The sequence below is a fragment of the Sardina pilchardus genome, chromosome 6, assembly GCF_963854185.1.
Source record: "Sardina pilchardus chromosome 6, fSarPil1.1, whole genome shotgun sequence".
In the NCBI taxonomy this organism is placed as follows: Eukaryota; Metazoa; Chordata; class Actinopteri; order Clupeiformes; family Clupeidae; genus Sardina; species Sardina pilchardus.
Window position 1 is genome coordinate 25,735,652 of NC_084999.1, and position 17,500 is coordinate 25,753,151.

The 17,500-nt window shown below is 41.5% G+C and overlaps 1 protein-coding gene across 2 annotated transcripts in view; it reads left to right on the forward strand.

Annotated features, from left to right (window-relative positions):
* Positions 1-17,500, forward strand: part of znrf2b (zinc and ring finger 2b) — a 97,649-nt gene that overhangs the window by 49,531 nt on the left and 30,618 nt on the right. The window lies entirely within an intron of this gene.

The following is a 17,500-nucleotide window of genomic DNA, read 5'->3' on the forward strand; positions in this document are numbered from 1 at the left end:
ATGCTGTGCTTCATCTAGAGTGAGCTGCTGTACATCAGGCTTGGCCTGGTTTTTGACAGCTGTATTCTACTCTATTGAGTTGCCAACACAGCTGTTTCCTCGGAGCATTCTCAGACTCTCATGCCTTTGATAGCTAATTAACATCAGCACTTTGCCTCAGCCAAAACACAAGGCTCTCTCTCTCTCTTTCTGTGTCTCTCTGTATCATTCTCTCTTTCTCTCTCTCCCTTCACAGTCCTTGTCTCATTAGGAATATCTTCTGTCTCCTCCACCTGTCTCTCAGCCTTCCTCTCATGCCTTTTCATCCCTCTCTACATCCCCCCTCCTCTCTCTCTCTCTCTCTCTCTCTCTCTCTCTCTCTCTCTCTCTCTCTCTCTCTCCTCTCTCTCTCACTCTCTCTCTCCATCTGTTCCTTCACCTCGACCCCAGAGGTTAAGGTCTCTTGCTCTGCCATCCTGAGCGCTGGATGATGTACCGTCTGAGTGTGGCCTCCTATCACAAGATTGTCTCTCTCCTCTCTTTCTTTCTTTCATTGTCTCCCTCTTTCCCCTCTCGCCTCCATCTTGGTCTGCTTCTGTCTCCCTCCCCTCTCTCTCCTCCGTGTGGGATTTGTCGTATGAGAGGGAGGAGGTTGAGCATCTCTCTCTTCTGTCGTTCTATTGGTTTTATTAATGGAATGGTGTAAATGTTGTGGGATAGAGGCGTGATAGTTAAATAAACAAGTGTTATACCTCTCTCTCTCTTTTCTCTTGCACTCTCTCTGTCTCTCTATCGTGTGGCTCCAGTCTGTCTCAGGGAGTCTCTTTATCCTGCTCTCTTTATAAATATATCCCTTTCTCTTCCCTTCTCTCTATCCTTCTCTCTCTCACCCTCTCTCTCTCCCTCTCCCTTTCTCCCTCTCTCTCTCTCTCTCTCTCTCTCTCTCCCTCTCTCTCTCTCTCTCTGTCCCCCTCTCTCTCTCTCTCTCTCTCTCTCTCTCTCTCTCTCTCTCTCTCTCTCCCCCCCTGTCCTGTGGTGCTGTTGAGTGGTTAATGTCCTAATCGGGGCTGTTGTTACAGCACTTTGTCAAGCTTTCAGGCTCCGCCAGTCTCCACAAACACACCACGCTCTCCCCAGCCACATCTGACGAGCCAGGGAATGTGCCCAGTCATGCTGTGAGCCCGTGTGTGTGTGTGTGTGTGTGTGTGTGTGTGTGTGTGTGTGTGTCTGGCTGTGAGGTGTTTACTGAAGGCCAACGATAATTTGGACAGATATGAAAGCACTTCCTTTGTTCCTTTTATCTCAGCAGTGGTCAGTATTTGTGAATGGGATCACCGTTTATGTCTCCGAGTGTATTTACTGCCTTGAAATAAATGCTCAACAACAGACCCTGAACCAGTATAAACAAGGCTGTTTGTCACTCTCTTTTTGCTCTTTTGCTTATTCCTAGTATCTAGTGGTATGTGTCTGTGTCTGTGTGTCTGTGTGTCTCTGTGTGTCTCTGTGTGTCTGCCGTGTGTGTGTGTCTGTGTGTGTGTGTGTGTGTGTGTGTGTGTGTGTGTGTGTGTGTGTGTGTGTGTGTGTGTGTGTGTGTGTGTGTGTGTGTGTGTGTGTGTGTGTGTGAGTGTGCATGTGTCTATGTGTCTGTGTCTGTGTCTGTGTGTCTGTGTGTCTGTGTGTCTCTGTGTGTCTCTGTGTGTCTGCCGTGTGTGTGTGTCTGTGTGTGTGTGTGTGTGTGTGTGTGTGTGTGTGTGTGTGTGTGTGTGTGTGTGTGTGTGAGAGTGTGCATGTGTCTATGTGTGTGTGTGTGTGTGTGTGTGTGTATTGGTAGAAAGGGAGTGCAGCCTCTCTGAACCCAGGCGTCCCACTGTGCTATTAGATAACAGTCATTCCCAGTTATTATCAGTCCTGACCTCAACTGGACACAGTCCTCACCTCAACCCCTACATCACACTGGACAGAGTCTCTATACCTCAACCCCTACATCACACTGGACAGAGTCTATACCTCAACCCCTACATCACACTGGACAGAGTCCTCATCCCCTACATCATACTGGACAGAGTCCTCACCTCAACCCCTACATCACACTGGACAGTCTATACCTCAACCCCTACATCATACTGGACAGAGTCCTCACCTCAACCCCTACATCACATTGGACAGAGTCTATACCTCAACCCCTACATCACATTGGACAGAGTCTATACCTCAACCCCTACTGTACATCGCACTGGACAGAGTCTATACCTCAACCCCTACATCATACTGGACAGAGTCCTCAACCCCTACATCACACTGGACAGAGTTCTCAACCCCTACATCACATTGGACAGAGTTCTCAACCCCTACATCACATTGGACAGAGTCTATACCTCAACCCCTACATCATACTGGACAGAGTCTATACATCAACCCCTACATCACACTGGACAGAGTCCTCACCTCAACCCCTACATCACACTGGACAGAGTCCTCAACCCCTACATCACACTGGACAGAGTCCTCAACCCCTACATCACACTGGACAGAGTCTATACCTCAACCCCTACTGTACATCGCACTGGACAGAGTCTATACCTCAACCCCTGCATCATACTGGACAGAGTCCTCACCTCAACCCCTACATCATACTGGACAGAGTCCTCACCTCAACCCCTGCATCATACTGGACAGAGTCTATACATCAACCCCTACATCACACTGGACAGAGTCTATACATCAACCCCTACATCATACTGGACAGAGTCTATACATCAACCCCTACATCATACTGGACAGAGTCTATACATCAACCCCTACATCATACTGGACAGAGTCTATACATCAACCCCTACAGTACATCCCACTGGACAGAGTTCTCAACCCCTACATCACTCTGGACAGAGTCTATACATCAACCCCTACTGTGCATCACACTGGACAGAGTCCTGCTCTTAACGGCATGCACATTGGATTGTGAGACCTCCATTTATTTTCTCACATCTCTTTCTGTATCAATGACTTTGCTTTTCTTCCTTTTCTTCCCTTCATCCTCTTTCTCTCTCTCTCTCTCTCTCTTTCTTCCGACCTTTCCCCTGCAAACTCGTGGTACACGTCACTTTTATTACAGTTTTTCACAATTGCTAGAACACCTTTTTCAGAACTCTTTACCTTTTTCTCAAAACTGTGAACACAAAACTCATTTCTCAAACTACATTCTCGAAACCCTTCAATCTTGTTGCAAAACTGAACAATCACCTCAAAACACTTTTAACTTGGCTCAAAACTAACTAATGGTCTCAAATCATTGAACACATCAGGCAAAATTACACTCCTGCAGAGCAGTGATAAGACAATACACCAAACAATGGAAGACACAGTTTTCAGGGCAGGGTTTATGGCTCCAGGAGGAATTGTATTCATTCTAATTTGAAAAATAAAATATCACAATGAAAATAAAGAATAAGGACTTATATCACTCTCTACTCATATCCTCTATGAAGGTATAAATCAATAGTTTTGTAAGTGAACAGAAAGACAGGCCAATACTGTACTGAATATGATTTGTACTGTGATGCCACAGACTCTGATAGTACTGTAAGTATGCAATACTGTAATATTGTATTGTGCCTAAATTTACACTTACTTGGACATACTGATAACTCAGCTCTTTCACTCTCTCAGAGTTTAGCTCAAAGGGTAGTAAGTGTGTAACAGTGGATGTTCAGTGATTACTGTACTGTATGATAATGGACATTTACGCTATTTCTCTTCTGTAGTCTGAATGTTTGGATTATTGACGCCACAGAGAAACCACTGATGTTGGGTTGGACCATGAAGTCCTGCTTCTTTCATTGGCATTCCATGAACCAGAACATGGTCAATGATTGTTGCCCAAATATCATCATTTACAGTATTGCAACTCTTGGGACTCTCTGTCTTTCTCTTCATCCTCTTCCTCCTACCTGCACCCTCCTCTTCCTTGTACCCCACTTCTACTGTAACACACACATGTTGTCCCCTGCGTCTCTGTCAACTCTGAACTGACTTATATTGGGTGTCACATCATTAGACAGAAGTGTTATCAATTTTGAGTGGTAGTGTTCAAATGGAGACAACTGTGCACTAATTGTGTTCAACTTCTGCGTTGTTTGGTTATCATTATAATTAAGAAGTGCATCAGAATGCACAATGTGTTCACAGTTTTGCAAAAAGAGTTAACGAGTTTGGTAAAATGGGTGAAAGTGGGTGAAAGTAGTCTATGGTTTTGCCAAAAAAGGGAATAATTCAATAAATGTGTTTAGGCATTTGAGAATTTGATTCAGAGAATGGGGTTTAGTGTTTGAGCAACTGTGAAAAACTGTAATATATAAGGGTTGTCTTATCAGTCTGAAAGACGTGTGTAATTTCCTGTACTGGCCTCCAGGGGAAATGAGCTAATTCTGCAGCCTCAGCACACCCTGTTCACACACACACACACACACACACACACACACACACGCACACGCACACTGACTGAGCTCTCTGTAGTGCTAAAGACATGACTCATATCACATAATGTCACTTAAATATGAGGTTCCGTCATGATCAGAAATGAAACATATGGTGTGCATAAGAAAATAGACCCAAGTGGCCGAAATCTGAATTGTGTTTCTTTGACGTCCAGCCGGCGTGTCCATGCCATGCCGTCCTTCTTCATTCAGCGCCAGACTGAAAGACGATGAATGTCGTTTGAAAAGAGGCCTGACCTCCGTCTGTATCAGAGAGGAAAGCCCTCAGCAAAAATATGTTTATGAAAGTGCACTGTTGGCTTGCTTATTTTGAACTAAGCATACGTATGGCTTACTTGTTTGTGGGCTGATCAGTGCTTACTTGTTTGTGGACTGATCAGAGATACACTAAATTAATTTATACTTGACATATACTAATAAGTATACATACAATTAATTAAATATATTTTTCCTATCCTTATGGGCTCTCTGCTGTGCTGTGCTGTAGTAGAGAGGTACAGTATACCAGGCTTGTGCAAAATTCAGAATTGAATTGAGAGTTTGAATTGAATTTGAATTGAGGTCAAAAACAGGATGCAGAATTACAATTCAAATTTGAATTAAGGGAAGTAGAAATTCAATGAAATTCAAATCAATTCACATACATAAATTAAGGGTACACTGCAAATTATTTGATTCTTATCAAGATAAAAAAAATACATTAGAAGTGTTAGGTCATTTACATTGTTTTAAGAGTGAATTTCTTACTTTAAGTGTTCAACTTTACACTATCTTAAATCAAGCACATATTTTTTTGTCTCAAATAGGCATTTAATCTTAAAATTAGGTAAATACTGTTAAAATGAGATCTTTTACATCTCTCCCTCAAATTCTCATCAAAATAAAGCTTGTTTTAAGATTCAGTAACAAGAACATTTGACTTAATTTAGGATGACATTTAAGATTTAAGATATCATCTTAAAAACAGCAGTTTATGCTTATATTTATAGTTAACTTATTCTGAGGCTGTAACAACTTTAAACACACGTAATCTAGACTTTACAAGCTGTGGCACTGTGGTGCAACAGGTTACAGCATTAGTACCATGTACTCGTGCAAGTACCCATGGGGACCCGGTTCGAATCTTACCTGCGGTCATATCCCAATCACTCGCCCACTCGCTTCCTGTCTATCTTCATTGTTCTATCTGAATAAAGTCCAGATAATATACTTGTAAAAGGAATATAATCTGGGTCAGCTTACATTTACGTAAGTAACCTAATTTTACAACCAGCATTTTAGGCTAATATTAAGTATATTTTACTTATTTTGGGGATGTAAAAATTATATTTATAAGTAATATGATTTTAAAACTAGCAATTTCAGCTTATGTTAAGTTTCCAAATACCATGTTTATTTCTAGATTTTTGATTTATCTTAATTCCCAAAATCTTGTCAAGTGAAATTATCTTGCTGCATGGACAGAACATTTCACTTGTTTTGAGTATACCTTTTACCTCAGATTTAGTGTTTTTATCTTGTTCTTAGACACCCTTTTTTTGCAGTGTTTAACAATTAAGTTTCACAAAATATGTCAGATATGATCTCAACAAACTCACAATTTATAATTGAAAACAGTAATCAATTACATTTCCAATGTAATATTCCCTGAACTGAATGTATGTGAGATTCAACACATTCGTCCTGTTATGTGACTGTGAATTTGTTTTGAATTGCCATGAATTGAATTCCACTTCCTGTCATTCCAATTCCAATTCCAATTCAACTTCCTGTGGGGTGGGGCCAATTCAATTCAAATTCCAACTCATGAATTGAATGGAGGCAAATTCTAAAATTCGGAATTGTGCACAAGCCTGCAGTATACTGTATGTGCTGTGCTGCAGTAGAGGTATATGTGCTGTGCATACGTACAGTATGGCTTACTTGTTTGTGGACTGATCAGAGATACACCAAATTAATGTATACTTGGCATACTAATAAGTATACATAACGGTTTAAATATATTTAACCTATCCTTATGGGCTCTGTGCTGTGCTGCAGTAGAGAGGTATGTGCTGTACTGTGCTGTGCTGTGCTGTAGTAGAGAGGTATATGTGCTGTGCTGCAGTAGAGGTATATGTGCTGTGCTGTGCTGTGCTGCACTAGAGGTATATGTGCTGTGCTGTGCTGTGCTGTAGTAGAGAGGTATATGTGCTGTGCTGCAGTAGAGGTATATGTGCTGTGCTGTGCTGCAGTAGAGGTATATGTGCTATGCTGTGCTGTGCTGTGCTGTGCTGTGCTGCAGTAGAGGTATATGTGCTGTGCTGTGCTGTGCTGTGCTGCAGTAGAGGTATATGTGCTGTGCTGCAGTAGAGGTATATGTGCTGTGCTGTGCTGTGCTGTGCTGCAGTAGAGGTATATGTGCTGTGCTGTGCTGTGCTGTGCTGCAGTAGAGGTATATGTGCTGTGCTGCAGTAGAGGTATATGTGCTGTGCTGTGCTGTGCTGTGCTGCAGTAGAGGTATATGTGCTGTGCTGTGCTGTGCTGTGCTGCAGTAGAGGTATATGTGCTGTGCTGCAGCAGGTCACTTTAATGTAAATGGAGATCCAAATGAATGGGCTGGGGGAGAAGGGGATCCCCACCCTCCTCTCTCTCTCTCTCTCTCTCTCACGGCTCAGTGGTACTGACGGGGCACCCTCTCTCTCTCTCTCTCTCTCTCTCTCTCTCTCTCTCTCTCTCTTCTCTCTCTCCTTCTGCAGACACTGGTGCTCTGAACTGATCTGACATGCTGGCAGGGCTGCAGCAAGTGCAGTCAGCTGTGTGTGTGTGTGTGTGTGTGTGTGTGTGTGTGTGTTTGCATGAGCGTGTGCGAGTGTGTGTGTGTGTGTGTGTGTGTGTGTGTTTAAGGGTGAAGGCCATTACCACTCAGCAGATCTGACGCATCATTCATCATGAGCTGGGGGACAGATCATCCATCAGGCCACTAGAGTGTTTGTCATTTATAAAAAGCCAGCCTGTGTGTGTGTGTGTGTGTGTGTGTGTGTGTGTGTGTAGTAAAGGGGGTAGGATCCTGTGACTTGCTGCGTCAAACTTGGAAGTGGAAGGATTTTCCCTGCTCAGTCCTGTGCCAGGGCTCTCCTTTCTCTGCAGTGACGCACACTTAAGATGAACGCCAGAGGCGAGGAGATGGAGCTTCACAGCCCCTCCACACACACACACACACACACACACACACACACACAGAGGCACACACACATACACACTCACACATAGACTCACACACACACACACACACACACACACACACACACACACACACACACACACACACACACACACACACACACACAGAGGCACACACACATACACACTCACACATAGACTCACACACACATACACACTCACACACACACACACACACACACACACACACACACACACACATATAAAAGTGGAGCTTCAGGTTGCCCCCTGTGCTGTTTCCAGTGCTCAGTGCTGCGCTGCTGTGAGTCTCCTGTGAGGCTGAACTTTTCTGAGCAGCGCTGCTTTCATCTTCTCACGCTCATGCATATGGAGCGGCCAGCATGAGGTGAAGTGATATTGACACCTGCAGTCACGTTGCTCACCCTCTCCTGGAGGCATTTGAAAAAGAACTCAGTGACAGTGCGTACGTAGACGACTTCTGTCCATGGAAGGTCAGGACACTTTAGCCCACCTGGGCGCCCATAACCTTTAGCTGTGTACGCCTAGACGCAGCTTAGACTATGCTGGGTGCATATACTGTATATATACATATAATGTACATATTATGCGCCGGCATGTGTGTTTCATGGTCTGAACAGTTTCACCCCCAGAACTGCAGGTACAGAATACATTCACACACACACACACACACACACACACACACACACACACACACACACACACACACACACAGACACACACACACACACACACACACACACACACACACCAGGTGGACTAGAGAAACAGAACTTCACACTGCACATGTGCAATACTGGAAGCATGTAGGAGCTTCATCTTGCTTTTGAGATGCCGCTGGGTTATTGCCATATTAATCATTCACATGAAACCACTAACCTGTCAGTCATGCAACCTCTTTCTGTCTTATCCCAGTCAATCATGGCAAGGCTGCTCATTCATGTTCAGTGTTGGGATGGACCTGGGATGAGTTATTATGCCTCATCTTCACTCACTCTTATATCAGCTGATGCTCCTCTGGCAAGGGTTTAAAGATTCATTAGCTGTGGTTAACAGCAGAGAGCTGAGGTTATGTGTGGTTAGAGCTGTGTGTGTGTGTGTGTGTGTGTGTGTGTGTGTGTGTGTGTATGTGTGTGTGTGTGTGTGTGTGTGTGTGTGTGTGTGTGTGTCTATGCATCTGTCTCTGTGTGTGTGTGTGTGTGTGTGATAAGGAGCCACCGTGAGACGATGGAGAGAGAGGCTGCCATTTGAATCTCTTATTGGTGTTGCTTGTAGAAATGCAGGACTGGCACTCATGGTGTAGAGTGGTGTGGTGATGTAAAGTGTGTGTGTGTGTGTGTGTGTGTGGGTGGGTGTGTGTGCGCGCGTGTGTGGGTGGGTGGGTGGGTGGGTGGGTGCCTGTGTGTGTGTGTGTGTGTGTGCACGTGTGTGTGTGTGTGTGTACTATGAACCTTTAGGTAGTGTTATTGCATTTTCACTTACAGTTTATTAGTGGCCAGTTTTATCTCAGTAGTACATTAAATAATGGCCCCGTTCACACACACTGAATGACCATTACAGCTGCCTTTTACATAAAGTGGAAACGTAAAATGCCAATACGCTTGACGAAAGTTAGCTACTTTATAGTCCTTAATGAAAGTTGAAGGCCTGCCATTGTAAGTAACATGGATGTGCCATTCTCTAGGGAGTGTCATATATCTTTAGGGGCGATTTCATACGTGTTGAAATTCATTTGAAGCTTCACTGCGGCATTGACCTATATGGCTTTAATGTAATCATGGTAGTCTAATAATAGTGCCTTCATCTGTAACCAGGAGGAGCAGTGATGGCTTGCTACAGTGATGTCTCTCTCTTTCTCTTTCTCTCTCTCTCTCTCTCTCTCTCTCTCTCTTTCTCACTCTCACTTTCCCTCATTATCTTTCTCAATTTCGCTCTCTTTCTTCTCCCTCTCTCTCTTCTGCTGAAAAGCTGAAAATGTTACTAAAACCCATAATCTCCAGTATGACTGACACACTGATGTTGAGGCCCTCCTCTCTTTCTCACTCTCTCTCTCTCTCTCTCATTCTTTCTTTTTGTTCTCTCTCTCTCCCTCTCCCTCTGTCTCTCTCTCTCTCTCTCTTTCTTTTTGTTCTCTCTCTCTCTTTCTCTCTCTCTCCTGAAGCCCCTGAAGTTCTCCTGGAGTCTGGATGACTCATGATGGGCCTCATGAGCGTCCATTCCGCACTGCTGAGGAGCCCTTTAAAGTAGCGCACTACTCAGGGTCAATGCGTTTGATGCAGGGCGCACAGCTTTGAAGTGCCACATAATGATCAAAAAGATTTGAATGTACTTCACCACAGTAGCGATAAGTGACTTTAAAATAGCTTTTGTATTTCTTTTTTTTTTTTTTTTTTTTTTTTTTTTTTAAATGGTGTGAATGTCTGGGAGGCTCGGAAAACAATAGCTAGAAGATTTGAATGTGTTTCAGCGATTTCTCACAGGTTTTGCCTCTCTCCTCTCTTGTGTTCATGACACCATAGACTTTGGAAATTGCATTAATTTCCTCCAGGGGAATTTATTTGACAATAAAAGTTGATTGGAGTGTGAGATGTGACACAACTGTGTTCATAAAATAGCCTAGTGTGGTCGTCGGTAGCGTTAGGGAGCAGGCCCTGGTACGACAGTTAGGTGGCTCCCTCACACACACCCACCCCCACACACACACACACACACCAGGGATGGAAATTAGCCACCCGCCACCCGCCAAATGTGTGTAGTTTTGCGCGCTGGCGGGTGAAATATGTCAACACACCCGCCACTGTGGCGGGTAAGCAACTACTTCTTCTTCAAGTAGTTTATTTCATCAGAATATTAGCAGTCGCCAGTGAGAACACACGACTTGTATCAATCCTCAACATCGATGGACAGGACGATCACAACAAACATTCTGGAACGGAGCGCCTTAGAATGTTAATTGGCTCTCATCATTGCGTCAGAGCCTAGCCTACTCTTCCAGTTAACGTGGCAGCTAGATAGCCTACAACCACTGACTGTATACATTTACAACGAGGCTACCGGTTAATACGTTTAGGAAATACATTGGATATATATATAACAGATATACCAAACTCCGAGTCATGGTACCTAAGTTAAGCAACCAGCCAATTAAACATGACCAAGGAAAAAGTGAACGGGACAACTCACAATGCCATAGGCTACCACGGTAACCTACCTAAATCATAGAAGTTAACATTGCAAGACACTTATCTTTTCTATGAAGCCAGAATATTTTCCTTACCTTCTTAGTTTTTTTGAACATTCACGTTATTTAATGAAAACATGTATCCTTGAACTATGCCTGATTTTCCCAAAACTGAATGAAACCTAGTAATTATGTTCACGTACTTCTTAAAGTGACAGGCACTCAATTAGACCTACACACCACCCCTGTAATATCATTAAAGACAGGCAAGTGTAATCAATACTTCAATAATTACTGAATATTTTGAGTAATTATGCATGTGCTATAAATTGCTAACAAAATATATAAAGTGTATTTCAAATATGAAATAGAAACAAGACGCCATTTTCCGAGCAGGGTTGAGCAGAGACTAGGATTGCCACTGCTCTGAATGAATGATCTGTATCCAGTCTAAGGCAATAAGGTTTTGCATATATTTTTGTAATGTAATAGGCACAGTCACACTTTTTAAAAACTATTTCAGCTTGTGTAGGCCTATCAGTGCTTTCTTATTTTTTCATTTTTGTCATTTTATTTGTAAGAAAACACACACACACACACACATACACACACACACACACACACACACACACACACACACACACACACACACACACACACACACACACACACAGACACACACACACACACACACTCACTCATGCTCATCATGGTAACTGTAGCTCTGGATCCTGTCTCCTTTTTGTCCTTCCACCTTCCATGCTGCATGACTGTGCCGACAAATTACACTATAATCCTTACAGGCAGCAGCTGTGTGTGTGTGTGTGTGTGTGTGTGTGTGTGTGTGTGTGTGTGCTTGCTTATGCCTACTTTTGGCCTGCATAGTCTGTGCGTAATGTATATTGTATGTCTGAGTCTGTCTTTGTGGGAGTGTTTTGTGTAGGTCACTAGTCAGGGTCCTCACGAGCTTCTTATGAGCACAGTGGCTCTGCGCTGGCATTACCACTCGTGGCTGTGAAGTGCATCATTGGATCGCACCGGGTGATAACTGCGGTGGCAGACGTCAGTCCGGAGTGACGACCGTGGGCACCCGTGAAGCTTAAGGTGAGATCATGCTTGACCTGCTGCGGAGGCCAGGCAAGATGCCAGACGACGGATAATTGCGGCAGGAATAAAGGGACCAAACTGGACCTGAGCTATGAGAATATCGCAATTTACGTAGCGGCTATAGTTACTCGGAGATAGCAAGTTGGGCAAGGTCGCTGGCCGGGGTCCTGAAGTGCCCCACTGGATCACACCAAACTGGCTGTGTTGGCAGCATTTGGTGAGATCTCTGTGAGCACCCCCGTCATAAGTGAGGCGGGAGGCGAATTGGAGGCTCATGGGGAGGTGGTGGGTTGCGAGCGAGAACAACGCTGCAGTGGCACCGGCGGGTGAGCCTCGACTAAGCCATCGGGTTTATAGGAAGTAGAGGCGTGGCAAAGCTTCGTCACGTTACTCTCGAACTTCCGTTTGCAACGACCTACTGTATAGTGTCGTTTCCATCTATGAGTACGTCTCTGTTTTAGGGATGTTAACCGGTGACTGTTTGACCGATGGTTGACCGTATCCACGTTAGCCGATCAAAGTTGTCGCTAGTCGGTTAAAAAAAAAAAAAGATCTCTAAATAATTCTATTATTATAGACTAAACGCTACTACAGCTAGCCATCTCATTCCAAGGTACTTTTGAAGTTAACAAATTATCACTCACACTCAATTTGTAATAACTCGCCTGCTTGTAGGCTACTTAATAAACCAATAAAAACATTCGCACGCTTGCCTTAGCCGGTGCGTCTTTTGCAATCTGGAGGTGCCCGTTTTATCCATTGGTTTGATCATTTTGCAGCAACTTTCCGCATAAGATGGGCTTAGATTTGGAAACACATTACATATACATTTCAGGAAGGGTCAGCAATGGTAACATATAAGGTAAAGATGATCATCTTTATTATTGTTAGTAGGCTACTTCCTCAAACTATAGCGGCGTCTCTTCAGAGCTGTCATTTTCTTAAGTGAGCCACGGCAATTTCAGTTTCAAATGAGCTTCTAACGCTAGACAAACGCCTTTATTTGCAACGCGATCACCTGGTACCCAAACCATTTTGAAACGAAGGAGCCATTTGTCCTCCACTTACTTACAAGCTCCTTGGGTTGCGGGACTCATGTTTCGTGCTTTAGGGGATTTAAAAAAAAAGTGACGTGAGTGAAAGTGCGGCGCCTCCGCCGGGGCTGTGTGTGAGCGGGGGACGGAGAGATGCGACAGAGTTGAGAAATTGCGTGGCTGTTATTTCAAATAGCGTAGAATATTTTAAACGAATCGGTTAACCGGTTTCAACCGGCTAATGAGGCGGTAGCACTTCCTTTTACAGTCCCCTAATTACTAGGTATTTACCAGGTAACAACATGGTAATATTAAGTAATTATGTGGTAACTAATATAGGTAAAAAGAGGGTAACTACAGAGTAAATATAAAACAATTACATAGAAATGTCTTAACTATTACAAAGAAACTATTCTGAATTAATGTTTAATTACTTCTGAGAATGTACAGGTTACTACAGAATAATTGTAACACAATTACTACATAAAAAGAAAGAAATTATGGCCATGTTCCCTAGTAATATCATTCAATATTTCAGCCATTCCGTTACCTACCATGTAATTATGTGGTAACTATACTGGTAAAAATGAGGGTAACTACAGAGTAAATATAAAACCATTACATAGAAATGTCTTAACTATTACAAAGAAACTATTCTGAATTAAGGGTCAATTACTTCTGTAAAATAAAGGTAACTACAGAATAATTATTACACAATTACCACATAAAGAATGAGAAATCATGGCCATGTTACCTATGAAGGGTCAAAGTAACAATAATTAAATATAAAGTAAATTACAAAGTAAAATGTCATGTAAGTCATATCACCAAGTATCAAATTTAAATATATCAACGATTATTAAATGTAATTAATTTAAAGTTTAAATCAATGTCATTTGAATTTTTAATTACATTAAACTTTAAATCAATTGAATAAGAAGTTGAATTAATTTGAAGTCATACATCACATTTACATTTGCCTGTTCTCATTTTGAATAAGACTTAAAATTTCAGCCTCATGCAATTCCGTGCGCCACCATTTAATTCGAACGCCTTTACTTCAAACTTTGGACTTTGGTACTTCAAGGTTGTACTGTCACCTGTCAATCATGCTATGTCCCCCGCCCCCCGCCCATCCACTGAATCGGAGTCGATTTATCAGTTCTTTAGTAATAGTTTCCCCCATGGTTTCCCCCACTTCATCACCATCACTAGAGCCTTCGTCCTTCGTCTGACGCTGGGTTTCCACAGAGCATGTCACCATGCGAGATCTTCTACTGTCTTTGCGCGAAATACGCCTGCTAAAATTTCACCCAGGGGGTGTTGTCCAGTTGTCACACACCTAGCGTTTCGGCTCAGTGGTCAACAGGTTAGCTTAGTGGTTAGTGGTTAGCTTAGTGTTTAGTTAGCTAGACAGTCCACTGAGTCCAGTGCTTCAGGTTACATTCAGGGGTTTATTTAGCCCAAGTATGTTCAAGTGGCATACACACAAAAATCCGTTTGAATGTTTTCATGTTGACAACAATTCATAATCTACAGAAACACCACAGTTCATATCAGCGTGCTAACTATCTAGTCGCCTAGCTTGCTATGTGTTTTCAATTGGTTATAATGGGTCAACAAGCTAACAAGCTAACAAGCTAACCTTCAATGATAGTGTGTCCTGAACACATTTGTTTAGCATATAAACAATAAACCGTATCAAAATAAGCCATTAAAAGTGGTCAAGAAACCTTTATTCACATTTAATATTTCCAGTTACGACCCCCGGAGCCACCGCCATTGATTCGTTTTTTTTTTGTTACTCCCACCTCTGTGTACAGTGTAGCCTACAACGTGGTGATAATTTCGCCCGGAGTGAGTGAGTCTTACAAAAGACCTGATAAATCAACTCTGATTCAGTGGATGGGCGGGGGGCGGGGGACATAGCATGATTGACAGGTGACAGTACAACCTTGAAGTACCAAAGTCCAAAGTTTGAAGTAAAGGCGTTCAAATTAAATGGTGGCGCACGGAATTGCATGAGGCTTAAATTTTAAGTCTCATTCAAAATGAGAACAACAGGGAAATGTAAATGTGATGTATGACTTCAAATTAATTCAACTTCTTATTCAATTGATTTAAAGTTTAATGTAATTCAAAATTCAAATGACATTGATTTAAACTTTAAATTAGATTACATTTAATAATCGTTGATGTATTTAAATTCGATACTTGGTGATATGACTTACATGACATTTTACTTTGTAATTTACTTTATATTTAATTATTGTTACTTTGACCCTTCATAGTTACCTAGTAGTACCATTCAATTACTTATTTAATATGTAATTGTGCTACTTTGGCTGGTATTAAAATGGTATTTACTGGGAAAGAACAAAGTTGTTTCTAAGAAACTACATTCTTTATTTCCCTTTTATTTTGCTGTCATCACCAGCACATAGGCCTATACCCATTTATCATGCATGGGTTTATTCAGTACTTACCTCATAACAACAACTCCATCAGGGTCCATCTTCCTTTTTACTGGGTCATTGTACATACTGATTAAAATGTACTTGGTAAATACATGGTTGTTTCCATTGTACTGATGTCCGCACCTAATTGTCACCATGCATTTTCTGCAATATTACCTGATTAAACTGAACTAATTTCCGGGTAAATAAGATGAAACTGGACTGGAAAAGAAAGCCTGAATTTTTACCATGTTTTTAACAACCACTTACCAAGTAATTACACAAAGACATTTCTTTTTAACTCCAACCTACCATATATACATTCTGCAATATTACCAGGTTATAAATAAGTAAATAAGACGAAACTGGACTGGAAAAGAAAGTATGAATTGTTTCCATTTTATTAACAGCTTCTTTCTAACTAATTACACAATGATCCATTTATTATTAATTCCATCCATTCAAGTTATGACCGTGCATTTTCTTCAGTATTACCAGGTTATTCACAAGTATTTTCTAAGTAAATAAAATGAAACTGGACTGGAAAAGAAAGTCTGGATTATTCCCACATTGTTAACAACTGCTTTCCAAGTAATTACACAATGATCCATTTATTTTTCATTCCATCCATTCAAGTTATGATCATGCATTTTCTTCGGTGTTACAAGGTTATTCACAACTATTTTCTAGGTAACTAAGACGAAACTGGACTGGAAAAGAAAGTATGAATTGTTTCCATTTATTAACAGCTTCTTTCTAACTAATTACACAATGATCCATTTATTTTTCATTCCATCCATTCAAGTTATGATCATGCATTTTCTTCTGTGTTACCAGGTTATTCACAACTATTTTCTAGGTAACTAAGACGAAACTGGACTGGAAAAGAAAGTATGGATTATTCTCACATTGTTAACAACTATTTTCCAAGTAATTACACAATGATCCATTTATTATTAATTCCATCCATTCAAGTTATGACCGTGCATTTTCTTCAGTATTACCAGGTTATTCACAAGTATTTTCTAAGTAAATAAAATGAAACTGGACTGGAAAAGAAAGTCTGGATTATTCCCACATTGTTAACAACTGCTTTCCAAGTAATTACACAATGATCCATTTATTTTTCATTCCATCCATTCAAGTTATGATCATGCATTTTCTTCGGTGTTACCAGGTTATTCACAACTATTTTCTAGGTAACTAAAACGAAACTGGACTGGAAAAGAAAGTCTGGATTATTCTCACATTGTTAACAACTACTTTCCAAGTAATTACACAATGATCCATTTATTATTAATTCCATCCATTCAAGTTATGACCGTGCATTTTCTTCAGTATTACCAGGTTATTCACAAGTATTTTCTAAGTAAGTAAAATGAAACTGGACTGGAAAAGAAAGTCTGGATTATTCTCACGTTGTTAACAATTACTTTCCAAGTAATTACACAATGATCCATTATTATTAATTCCATCCATTCAAGTTATGACCATGCATTTTCTTCAGTATTACCAGGTTATTCACAAGTATTTTCTAAGTAGTTAAAGGGATATTCCGCCATTTTTGGAAATACGCTCATTTTCCACCTCCCCTCGAGCAAAACAAACGATATTTACCTTGCTCCCGTTCATCCAGCCATTCTGTGAGTCTGGCGATACAACTTTTAGCTTCAGCCTAGCATAGATCATTGAATCGGATTAGACCGTTAGCTTCTCGCCTGCTAGCTTCATGTTTAAAAGTGACTAAGATTTCTGGTAATTTTCCCATTTAAAATGTGTCTCCTCTCAAGTTAGAAAGTGCAATAAGACCAACTGAAAATGAAACCTGGCGTTTTTCTAGGCTGATTTGACATGGAACTACACTCTCATCTGGCGTAATAATCAAGGCAACTTGCAAACTACTGGCACTACTACTGCTTGTTGTCTATGGGGACTATTTTCAGATGCTGCGTACGATATCACTGCGCCTATGGTACGTTTGCAAGTTGCCTTGATTATTACGCCAGATGAGAGTGTAGTTCCATGTCAAATCAGCCTAGAAAAACGCCA